This window comes from Cryptomeria japonica, chromosome 2, assembly GCF_030272615.1.
Source record: "Cryptomeria japonica chromosome 2, Sugi_1.0, whole genome shotgun sequence".
In the NCBI taxonomy this organism is placed as follows: Eukaryota; Viridiplantae; Streptophyta; class Pinopsida; order Cupressales; family Cupressaceae; genus Cryptomeria; species Cryptomeria japonica.
This window is the reverse complement of record NC_081406.1, coordinates 587,632,227-587,645,806: the sequence shown is the minus strand read 5'-3', so window position 1 is coordinate 587,645,806 and position 13,580 is coordinate 587,632,227.

Below are 13,580 nucleotides of genomic sequence, written 5' to 3'. Positions count from 1 at the left end.
CATTTCAAATTCTTGCTGCATTTTAATAGAAAATTCCTTACATAATCCATCTTCTCCTCCAAAGATTATATCATCAACAAATACTTCAATAATCAAGATGTCATCATTAGTTATTTTGTAATATAAATTGTTATCTGCATTTCCTTTAGCAAAACCAATCTTTAAAAGATACTTATCCAACCTTGCATACCAAGCTCTTGGGGCTTGTTTTAATCCATACAAAGCTTTTCTTAACCTACAAACCATATCATTGTCATTTGTCAAAGAAAATCCATCAGGTTGTTCAATATATACTTCTTCTTCAGGATCTCCATTCAAAAATGCACATTTAATATCCATTTGATAAACTTTGTAGTCCTTGTGAGCTGCAAAAGCCAAGAATAATCTGACTGCCTTAATTCTGGCTACTGGTGCAAAGGTTTCATTGTAATCAACTCCTTCTTTCTAAGAATATCCTTTACACACTAGTCTTGCTTTATTTCTGATAGCCTTACCATCTTCATTAAGTTTGTTTCTAAATACCCATTTGGTTCCAATTACATTTTTATCTTTAGGCCGGGGAACTAATGTCCAAGTATTATTTTTCTCAATTTGTCCTAATTCTTCTTCCATAGCTTTAATCCAAAATTTATCTTCACATGCCTCATTGATAGATGATGGTTCAATTTGAGAAATAAGACATACCTCTTCATTTGCCAATCTTCCTCTCATCATAACTCCTTTAAATTTGTTTCCAATTATCTGATCTTTGGAATGATTCAATCTTACATACCGGGGTGTCTTAGTTTGCTATTGTTCTTCAATTACTGTGGAATCCTCTGATGATACCGGGGTAACTAGATCTTCATTCTGTACCGGTTCATTTGTCACAATTTCTGTTACCGGTTCAGAGTCTATATACCTTGAAGTTCCTCTGAATTGTTCATCAATCTTTACATTTGTACTCTCAACAATTTTTTGCTATCTCTTATTAAAACATCTACATGCCTTGCTCTTAGATGAATAACCAAGAAATATTCCTTCATCACTTCTAGGATCAAATTTGCCAATATACTCATCTCTTCTAATATAACATTTACTTCCAAAAATTCTGAAATACTTAAGGGTAGGAGTATTACCAAACCATAGTTCATGAGGGGTCTTACCGGTTTCACCTTTGATGTGAACTTTGTTGAATGTATAGACAACAGTGCTAACTGCTTATCTCCAATACACGTGGTAGATTTGCTTCAGATAACATACTTCTTGCTGCATCCAAGATAGTTTTGTTTTTCCTTTCAACAACTCCATTCCGCTGTGGTGTCCAAGGTGCTGATAACTGTCTTCTAATTCCATTCACTTCACAGAATGTATTAAAGTCCTTAGATGTGAATTCTCCTCCTTGATCTGTTCTTAAACATTTGATTTTCTTACCGGTTTCATTCTCAACCATTGCTTTGAACAGTTTGAACTTTCCAAGTGCTTCTAATTTTTCTCTGAGAAAAGTAACCCAACACATTCTAGAATAATCATCAATAATTAGCATAAAATATCTATCACCTTGTAAGCTTTTAGTTCTAGCTGGACCGCATAAATCAGTGTGAATCAAATCAAGAACATTATTGGATTTTTCTGGAATACTTTTGAAACTAGCTCTAACTTGTTTTCCAAATTGACATTCCTTACAAATTATATTATGAGGTTTCACAATTTTAGGTAGATCTCTAACTACCTTAGAAGTACTGATCTTTACCATGCAATCAAAGTTTACATGACATAGTCTCTTATGTCATAACCAACTTTCATCTATATGTGCAATCAACCATGCCTTTTCACTATTATTCAAATGAAAGATATTACCTCTAGTTTGATTATCGGTTGCAATTTCCAAACCAGTTCTATTCATGATTTTGCATTTTCTATTTTTAAATTGTAACTGAAATCCTTTCTCAACTAATTGACCAACACTTGAAAGATTATGCTTTAATCCTTCAACATAGTAGACATTGTCAGTGTTATGCTTACCATCAAGAGATATTGAACCCTTACCTTTGATTGAACAGGCTTTGTCATCTCCAAATCTTACTAAACCTCCATTCTATTCTTGAAAGTTGAAGAATTTACCTTTGTCTCTTGTCATGTGATGTGAGCATCCTGAATCAATGATCCATTCATCCTTTGCTTCAACTTTGGCTGCTAGGGCTTGTTCTACCGGTTGAGCAGTAGGTGTCGGTTGATCTTCTGTTATAGCAACAAAAACCCATCCATTGTCTGTTGGATCCTCATCAGAATCATCAGTCACACCTTTATCAGCAATGTAACAGGATTTGTTGTTGTTCTTCTTAAATCTGTATCTCTGATATTTAGGATTAGGCTTGTATGTTCTTCTAGCTTCTTCTCTTAGTCTAGCATGTCTATCAGGGCATCTCGAAGCCATATGACCAATCTTATTGCAGTTGAAACATTTAAAGGGTGCTTTACCTTCATACTTACTTCCAACTGGACCTTTTGGCATTTTTCTTGCAAATAGTGCTTCAAGTTCTTCAAGCTCTTCATTCTCCTTTTTGGTTTCTTCAAGTTCTCTTGCATAAAAGGCTTTCTAGTCTGATTTGTCAAATGATGGAGTAGATTATGTTGATGCTTTAAAGGCCAAATCAGTTTTTATAGTAGCAACAGGACCAAATTCCTCTATTTCAAAGGCTGAAAGTTTTCCAATCAATGTATCCCTAGTTACTGATGTATTAGGCATTGTTCTCAACTCATTTATAGCAGTAACCTTCATTTTATATGTTGGTGGCAATCCTCTTAAGATTTTTGAAACAATTTCATCCTCACTCAAAGTTCCTCCACAACATTTAATACCCAAAACAATTTCATTTACTCTTTCCATAAAAGTAGAAATCCTTTCATCTTCTTCCATTTTTAGATGTTCATACCTGACTTGGAAGCTTTCAAGTTTTGCAATCTTGACTGTGGAATCTCCTTCATTTAGTGTTTCCAAATGATCCCAAATAGCTTTAGCAGTAGACCTATCTGATAGTCCCATGATTTGTTGATCTGATAATGTGCTTAGAAGTGCTTCTCTTGCTTTGCAATCATTCTCTTCATCTTTAGCTAAGGTAGTTGGAGCAATCTGACCAGCTACAGCAGCAGTATAACCATTCTTGGTAACTTCCTAGATGTCTTTACTGATGCAATTCAGATGTGTCTCCATCCTGATCTTCCATATCCCATAGCTGGTTCCATCAAGTTTAGGGCTGTCCTTCCTAAAATAATTAGTAGACATTGGATCTCCTCAAGTTGTTAAACTAATGCAAAAGAGGACTAAGCTCTGATACCAATTGTTAGGTCCCGGAGACAACTGAGAGGGGGGGGGGGGGGAGTGAATCAGTTGTCTAATGAATTTAAACCAAAAACCAATTAACCAACTTAATTCTTAATACCGGTAAACCAGTTAAATGTGCCGGTAGACAGTGTTAACAGTAGATTGCTATACCGGTAGAGATTAATGCATGAAACATAAACATAGAGTCATCCACAACACATAACACCAATATTTTGTACGTGGAAACCCTGTAAGGGGAAAAACCATGGTGGGAAACCTTACCCATAATCAGATGATACTACTGCAGATAGTAAGTGTACATAAATGGGGTCTGCACATGCAAAAAGGCCAACAGCCTAGAGCTCTCTGCTCAATCACAAAATGGGAGTCACACTGACTACAGTTGGATGGTTAAATCCAATAAGAATGTACTACACAAAAAAGCATCTTCATATGCTAGATTCAGTACCGGTGTAATGCTGTTATGCTTCTACAAAAACCTAGCTTCACCTTCAAATGATATCTTCGTGTATACCTCTACTTAATCTGGCATATACCTTCACATAATTCTTTTTCGCATTCCACATTTGATCTTACAATTAAGATCTTATATTTATACCATAACCTAAGACCAATTTTAGTAGGTCAGCTCTATAAGATATTATAATGAAAACATTTTATATAGAATATAATATCCGATGCAATAACCGATTAAACATGTCGACTTAATGCATTTACAACAATAATAAATCATCTTCATAGCGTGCCATGCTAATCTGGAAAAGATAAACCTGCTGGTGTAACCCTAGATAACCCTGGACCTATTTGTCGGTAAAAGCAAATATGCAAATATGAATATACCAATGATCAATTCTTCAAAACAAAGTGTCCATACAATGTCTTCGACATTATCAAGTGTCTTCCATATCATTCTAGGTACCGGTGAACATTATATCCTGCCGGTGAACCATATACCAGTAACTGTGCAATAGTTACTTGCTTGCCGGTGAATGTTGTTGGATCTCCAAAGTGCTAGTGTTTTAGTAGGTGTTGACATCAATGACAAAACCATACCAAAATACCAACAGAATCAACATTTAATAATTTTTAATTTAAAATAGCAGATTCATTACACCATCAAGATATTATAAATAAAAAAACAAGTAATGAACACATCCAAACAAGAGGACACTAGATTTATGTGGAAACCTAGAAGAGAGAAAAATAGCGAGAAAAGCTACTTGGATCTACATGATATGTATTAGATCCTAGACCTATGGATGCAAACTAAGATCTTGAATATCCATCACATTATATTAGAACATAAATAGGTTTAGCTATAGTCCTAATAGAATATCTAAACACTTGATTTTGTGTTCCTTTGTTGCAATGAATTTTTTAATCTGGATAATATGAGATTAGATTATAAAAGTAATCCCAATATTGTTTTACCTTCTAAATTAAACAAGAAACTACATGCTATATAGAAAAAATGAAAACATATAATATTAATCAAAATTTGATACATTTTTTTTTGGAGGATATGTAGACTAGATTATTTTTTACACTAAAGGTAACTGTACCCCTACATGGTTCTCTATTAAATTAAAAAAAAAAAACAATGATAGATATTAATTATCACATTTAAAGACCTAGGAAGATTTAAAGGAATGGAATAGGTACATGTCCTCACTTAATGAGAGAGATACGAAAAGTAAATATACGATAAATTAAATATTTCATTAAACACTTTGTATATGAATATAGACTCACTTAGTATGTGAATATATATATATATATATATATATTTGATTTTGGAAAATAATTCAATGTCTTATCCAAATACTAATTTAATCCTACATTTAATTATATTGTAATAAATTTAATTAAAAAAAGGGTGAGAAACAAATGTAGAGAATAATTTTATTTTATTATATTTTTGAATTTAAATAAAAAATTTACAAAGATAATTTAAAACCACTCTTGAATAACTATTATTCATAATCATAGTGATATAAGATGATTCATCTTCTAAGGACTATTAGCTACAAAATTGGTAAAAGGAGCACCTTCATATTGAAAATTTTGGTGATCATAAAGATGATTTTGTAGTGTAGAAAAATTAATCTTTGTGAAGAAATATAGTTTCCTTAAGAATCAATATCCTACCTTATAGTTGTATGAATTAGAATTTTTTATTTGTAACTAATGTATCCTTTTAAAAATAGTTATAACTAGAAATAAATGTATGAAATTTTCATTTATCTCATTGATTGTAGCTGTAATAAGCTAGTGGAAATATATTTTTAATATTACAATAATAATAATAATCTAATTTACATAAAAATAGAAAAGATAGGCTTCAAAGATGATTATGTGATGTTGTGAAAGTTTTGTACATGGACACTAGTGCTTAGCATGGACATCCTTGCATCACACTATCTTCAAACACAAATTTGAAATGAAAAGTATAGAATGCTTTAAAATCAATACGTACAAATGTAAAATATATATCATGAGCTCACTATGTATGAATAATAATTATAATACTAAAAATGGAGAGAGATGTACTACGAAGCTTCAGTATAAGGATTAAATTAATTATTGAGAAATAAAAAAAAAATGTTACATATACAAGTTTGTGCTCTCATTGATGTCAAACTTGGTGATTTGTTGGTGGTTTGGATTCTGTGAATTTTGATATATGTGTCAAACTCATTGGTGGTTTGAATGTTGATTTGGAAGTGATATGATGTAGAGGTATATGAATATCTTGTGAATTATATACAGTGTGCTAGTAGGGATCTATGATGATGAAATAAGGTACTTTCAAGACTATATGGATATTCTATTTCTGTCTAGAATTAGAAAGGTATAAATATTGGCTTGTGGATCAACAATGAGATGACATTAGGTATTTTGGATGGCAAATATTGATGATATGTTGTGTTTCCAAAGGATTGATGTCTTTATGCTTGGTCCAAAAATTGTATAACTATTTCAGGTGACTGGTCTAGTGAACATCATCATTGTATGGTGGTTTGCGGTTATACTAGATATGTATCAGATGGATGTATAGTTTGAAGTGCAATTATTATGGAAGATCAATCTCTCCATATTTCTATTTACAAATGCACAAATGTGTTACAATTGGAGCTATTTTTGTTAGTGTTCAGGGATAATGCAGTTACATGACATTTCAAAGGAATATGTTGCATTTCTCAACTTACTAGTAATCTAAAGGGTGTTATAGATATTTGATCTATGTTTCCTGTCACTTTATATTTCTTTCATGATAGTTTGAAAGTCTTATTATTTTTTATTTGAATTAAAATATAGATTGGTATGTGTTGTCCTTACATGTATTTGGGTCTAAGCGGTTGTTTGTGGTGTAGTGTAGAACCTTTTTGGAGATAATTGGAACATGTGTCGATATGGTGTGAATCTTCACACATATCTTTCTCCTTCTGCATGTGTGTTATAGATTATTTTGGGTTTGTTAGTGCATATACACGCTACATTTCTATAGGTTGATCTAATAGAGGATATTGAAGATCCAGTTGATGTATAAAGGACATATTAATTGATTAATTATGAGGAGATGATGGATATAGATATGAAAGAATGATGTGAGTTTAAGGTAATGTGTGACATGCGAAGCTAAAGTGTAGTTTAAAGGTCCAGATGTGGTACAATGCAACAATAAAGGTTGGATCAGATGAGTACTAAGCTATGAATTATTATCTATGTGCTATTTATGTTTATTTATATTAATTTTATATAACTATTATAAGGATCTGTTAAAGTTTTTCTAGTACCCTCCTCTTAAGGTTAGTGTAGGAAGTTGTTCCACTACTTCCTTACAAATGTTGGCCCTCAAAAATTAAATCTAAAAAGATGTATGCTACATATAATTATAACCCCCTCTCTCATTCAAGCTCTAATTCCTCTTGAGATCATCCTATGAGCTGTAGTACCCCTGCCCTAATCAATTTCTAATCTCGGTTTAATCTTGGTTAGTTTATCTTAATATAATGATTATAGTCAGATGTTTGATTTAACGCATAGCTGTTGATGTGGTTTCCACACTAGTTGTATGCAAGTTGTTTAGTGTTCCTATTTCGTGGTATTAATATTGGGCTAACGCTTTCATTAAGTTTATATATATATGCATGTATGACTCTTGGTGCAGGAGATTTTAGGTACAACGCCACATGAGTGCGAGGTTCGTCTTCACCTGGATTTGCAGGTTTGAGTGTACCTCTTTAATCCTTAGAGTCGGATTAGTTGGTCGTAGGACCCTAGTTGACCTTAGTCGTGCTCAAGTGAGCATTGTCAGTCATCGTCGGTAATCCCTTTTTGTTCGGGTTTGCGAGTCATCTGTTTGGTTGACCTTCTCAGTTTGCGTGCTTGGTGTGTATGGTTAAATTGATTAATTAGTCCTTAGTATTTAATTTGACTTAATATGTGTTCGTGCATTAAAGATTAATGGACTAGATTAATCAGGATTTCATTATGCGATTATCGTTGATATTGGATTGCTCGTTTTAAATTGGGAGTAAGTTCAATTTAATGGTTGATTTTGAATATTAAATGCATTTTGTATATGCTGTTGAAAAAGAAAGATTTAAATTTGATTGCAATAGAATTAATTTAATCTTTTGGCATTTTTGAAATAGAAAGGTTAAATTGAATTAAATGAGGAAATCAATTTGGAATTGAAAAAAAACAATTTAATTTGTTGATATAGTTAGAAAAGAATTATTTTTGAGAATTATTTTTAAATAAAAATTTTAATTCCAAAAATGGAATTTTGGTCAACTCTTCCTTATAACCTAAATTCTTGGGAAATTTGGGGAGGGATATTTTTTTTGGAAAACATTTGGTTGGAAAAAGGATTTTGGGATGAAATTTGGGGATTCTGGAAGGAGGAGGAATTCTTGAGCTGGCAGGTTGGGCTCTTCAGTAAATCTCTACCAGGATCGCGTATGAAGGTAGGATTCTAAATTGTTTTCTTGTTGCCAAAAGAATTTACTGTTCTGGTTGAAAGAAATGAATTTGTTATTGAAAAATCGGTTTGATTGATTAATAGAGTAGAATGGAAATAAGATCTTGAATTATCCCTCCTTGATTTCATTCTTTGTTTTCAAATCAATTTCTGGTTTGCTAAGAATGATTTAATATAAATAAAATTGAAATTTAGTTGGGGGTTTGGCAGATTAGATGTTAAATTTGTGAAGATCAATCTTATTTGGCCAATATGCTATTGGTTTTGGAGAAATTTTTCCCCTTTCCTGATCTGGGTATTTTACAATTGCTTATGAAAGAATAAATAAAAAAAACAAAAAAAAAAATTTATTTATTCCAGTCTCTGTGAGACTGTGTTTTTCCTTGCTGTCTATGAAATTTTTAACAGCAAATCTTAAAAAAAAAAATATGATATTAAATGAAATTTAACGCGTTGCGTTGTTTTGGTATGGCGGATTTGGAAGGGACGGTATTGCCAAGGCCCTCGACCCATGTTTGGGGAGAGCCAAGGCTTCCCTAAACCTTGGGGAGAGGCCTGCGGGAGGCCATGCCGTGCTCTCCACGTAGCCTAGGCTGGGTGGAGACCACGTCATGGTCTCCCCAGCCCTTCCTGTGGGGAAAGGGAGGCCCACGTGGCCCCCATGTGGGTCTGGCCTTGGGGTTTTAAAAATTCAGTATTTCATTTTTTTTATTATTTTTTTAATTAAAAAAAAACAAATAAATAAATAAATTTGTTAAATTAAAAGTTGTTTTTTTTAAATAAAGTTTTCAATTATTTATTAATGATTATTATATATATTATTAATGGAAATTAATATATGTATATAAACTAATCGATATTTAATTGGAAGTTTGTGCAATGCATTAATTATTAGTAAAATATATTTTATTGATAAAGATTAATAATTTTATATTAACTAATAATTAACTGGGTTATTGTGCACTATTAGTCATTAATTGTGTATATTTTATTTATCGTGGAATAATAAATATACTCATTAATTAACAGTTAATTTTGGATTCCCTTATATATTTATATTTCCGTGATCCGTATAGAGCAACTGGGCTTGGAAAATATGAAACTGTAGAGGTTGGTTTTGAACCAGTATGTCAATGATGTTTTATTGGAGATTAAATATCTTATTTAATTGATTAATGGTTGTCTAAGTTTTATTAATATGAATTTGGTTTAAGAACTCATTATGGCTTAATATGTCTGTTCGATGCTTTGAACCTTAGAGAGTTAGAAAACCAAGAACAACCTATTCCTAGATGAGGTAGATAACTATAATCTAATATAGATCATGTTGAAAACTTGATCAACTTTTAATGTTTAGATCATTTCGGAAAGGTTGTATCTGTTGAATATTCCTATGCGAGTTTAATTTCTGTATTCGCTTTTGCTTATGTAATGGCAAGTCGTGCTTGTTTGATGGGACCCTATCGTATGGATTGATTTGGGGTACCTGTTTCAGTCCTCGGTTCCGAGTTGGCTGTTGTTTTGTGGTAGTGTCGTATTTGGTCATATCCTCTATGTGGGTGTCGAATGATGATTCGTGGTTGACCTTAGTCGGTCAGGTCTCTAGTTAGAGTACCGTCTGTTAGTGTACCTCCTTGAGTCGTGTATGACTAGATGGTTGTTCCCTCCTTCTTGAAATTCGTTCGTCTGACCATGTGTATTCCCTGGTTTTGAGTTCGTCTGAGTATAGTCTAGTGTCGTATGGGAAAGTGGCTTTCGATTGGGGGCCGCGCCCAAAGTGGCTGCTGGGTAACTCGTCGAAAGTGAGTCTAATAAGTGATAATCTAATAGTAGATTAGGATGTAATATCTAAGTAAGATAAATGTGCCTCACACATGGGACGAGTGCTAACACAGACTCGACATGCTGTGAGAAGGCCTGAAATGGCAAACCATCATCCTTGTCTTCACGAGAGGATGTGTGGGTCCACATGAGGCTTGGATGGGCTGGAAGCTCGGATTAGGTTGCCAGGGTAACCCAGTGTATGGGGCCGGAACCTATGAAGACTTGCCATGGTAACCATACCAGGCTGTGTGATGACACTTGTCCCTACGTTCGTTAGTGTGTTGTCGTTTTGTCCTGTTAGGAGTACCTTTGTGGGTCATCCTTTTGTCTTTACCCTTGTGAGTACTTGGTTTCATGTTAGACCTTGGGTGGTGATGGCTCAGTTTTGTGGATGCTCCAATGGACCTTTGTATTAGCTTTGATTATGTTTAGCTGGATCCTTTTCTTTTTAGGGATAGTTTATGTATTAATTGACCGATGTGGTCGTTTGTATATTGTATATGTTTCGCCTTGATGGCAGGATTGTAATGGTGTAACCTCTTGTATTCCTAACTTTATTATTTATCAGAGGGGTCTTGCAGTTGAGCAGACCCAGAGATGTAGCCCTTTAGGGGTGAACTCCGAGATCATTATGGTGTTATGTGATGTTATTCTCTTATGTTTCCCTTATTCAACTTTTTTTTCATGTATGATTAGCTTATGTTAGAATGGATGAGTGGATAAATGGAATTAACTTTAAATGCTTATATGCAATTCTTTCTTGAATGCCATTTTGATCGAATGCATAAGTGGTTTAGATGAGATGTATCGTAGATGCATGTATGTAATCGTCTTTTAAAATGCAATAAATTGGAGTATGAAAGAATGTAACTTAGAGTAATGGAATATATTCAGTTGTTGTTAAGGAAATTAAGTATGCTTGAAAAGATCTCATATGTTTATGATAAAATTCTAGTGTGTTAGAATATTAGATGTATGGCTTGTAGTTTTATGAAAAGCTTGAATGAAGATTGTGAATAGATCTGAATGGATGAATCTTTGCTTGTGATTTATATTTCCATCTTTTGAAAGAAATTATCCTGATTAAGAATTATCTCGTATCCAAGATAATCAGCTTATTGGATTAATTGTGTGAGTAAAGTGAATTGTGAAATTGAAGTAATCTCGTTGGGAAACTCTTTAGGTGTTAGTTGATGTCTTCCGCTATGTAATCTGATCCTTTGTTACCTTGTTGTATCTTAATGTGGTGTAACCTTAAACAAAAAAATTATTGCACTCTAATCTTGTATTTTGGCTTATCCCTTCGGGGTTTCCTGGCGGGGCATTACATGAGCATTCAATAAAACATATTCAAAGCATTTAAGCACAAATATTCAATCAAGGTGCAAGAAGTATTCAAGTATACATATTTATTTAAGCAATTATGACCGATCACAATATGTTCCTTAATAATGAAAGCACACATTAACATATTCTAGAAACATTCAATCCTTATACGAGATTTCATGGAAAGGATTTCATACTTGAGGTAATATTTATCAATTAAAGAACTTCCATTATTTTTTTAACTTCTATATTTTTGAGGAAAAAATCTCTTTCTCATCACTCATTATTGTAGTGGAGATGAGAACACTAACATAAGGTTTGATTTAGGCAAGCTCCTATATATCACAAACATTCCATGTCATTTTTTATGTGCACAATTTTGGATATGATAGTAAAGAGTGTTACAAGAACACATAGTAGACTATAACAAACATTACCAATTTTTTAACAAGTGAAAACCCTTAGACTAGGGTGCTCAGCACATGTGTCTAACACTTTTTTATCTAAAGTTCAAAAAGACATATCTACAAGACCTCATTATTAATATGCTTTATTTTTCTTGCATAGGCACCATTAGACTGGGGAACCCAGAACACCATTCTGACATTTTTAGGCTTATCTTTTAGCCCTGAGTTCTTTTATGTGGCTTATTTCTAGATCTAAGCTATTGTGTTAGTTTTTTATTCTATAATTCATTATTAAATTACTAAAAAAATTATGTTTTTAGCATTAAACCTATATCTCAATACACACTTTCTAATATCAAATCTATTGCAACAAAATGAACACTAATATCAAGTGTTCATCTCTCCTATTAAGATTGTATGTAGACCTTATTATTGTTCTTGATGGTATGCTATGGATATTTGAGTTCTTAGTTTGCATCCATTGACTAGAATTTCATTTTAATACCATTCAAGATACAAAATCTTAAAATATGACTAAGAGATTCCCACATGAGTCTAAAATAAATCTAGGTCATAATTCATATATAGTTAGAGAAAACAAAATAAATGCAAATATAAAATAAAATCAAGGGAACAACATGATATATATGAACCTAAATAGATACCTAAAATAAATTATAAATGTGGTCATAGACATCAAAGAAAAATACTATGAGGATGCACTTATATAACAATAATCTCAAGGTTGAAAATTAAAGAACAACAAACATGTGTTTAAATTAAACTTATTGGCCATTGTTAAAAAACATAAGTTTAATTCTTTTGTTTATCATTCATGTAATCACCATAGTTCTATATATAGTCTCAAGTAAATGTATAAGTTGATGATCAACCACAAGAGCCAACATTAACTTGCAAGAAAAATACCTATCACACAAAATAGATCAAGCAAAGATAATATGCTCTATAACAACTATATAAATTTTTAATATTGCGCAAAGAATAATTGGAGATACAATAACAATGAATGAATGAATCCTTATAATGATGAGTGAATCCCAAGGTACAAATCCTAATTCTAAATTAGGAGAACTAAAGTAATACAAAGTAGGAGCTAAATTAATCTCAACTACATGCTAAAACTAATGCTAGAAAAGAAAAACAAAAAAATCTAGATAACAAAAAGAACCTAAATTAGCTTAAGCGAAAAACTAATATATGGAATAATGAATAATTAGATAATTTTCCTATTTAATTAAACACCCCCTCCTTATGATTAACTTAGGGATAAGCTAAAGAGCTAATGATGAATGCAAAATGCATGCATGAATGAGTCCCGATAACTAAGGTCTAATCAGGTACTCATGTACAAACCAATGCAAAGTAATGAAACAACCCCTCTCCAAAAGCAAGAGATGAAATGAAATCAAAAAGGGTACTACATATGACTAAGATGAATGAATCCAAGTGGCACCCCAAGTGTTGAATCAGCCGCATAAGTACAATCAAGATTCTCCATATGAGATAAAAGAAGAGACAATGTATCCCCCAAAATGAAGAAGCTCCAATGCCAAAGATGTAGGCTCAAGGACAAATTATGATGAAGATTCAAGACTTGACAAACCACATTTCTCCCTTTGGGAAGAAACAAATAAAGTGGCCAAGGTTGAAACAACTTCATGAAAGGCAATGGAAGAAAAAGTCTCATGGT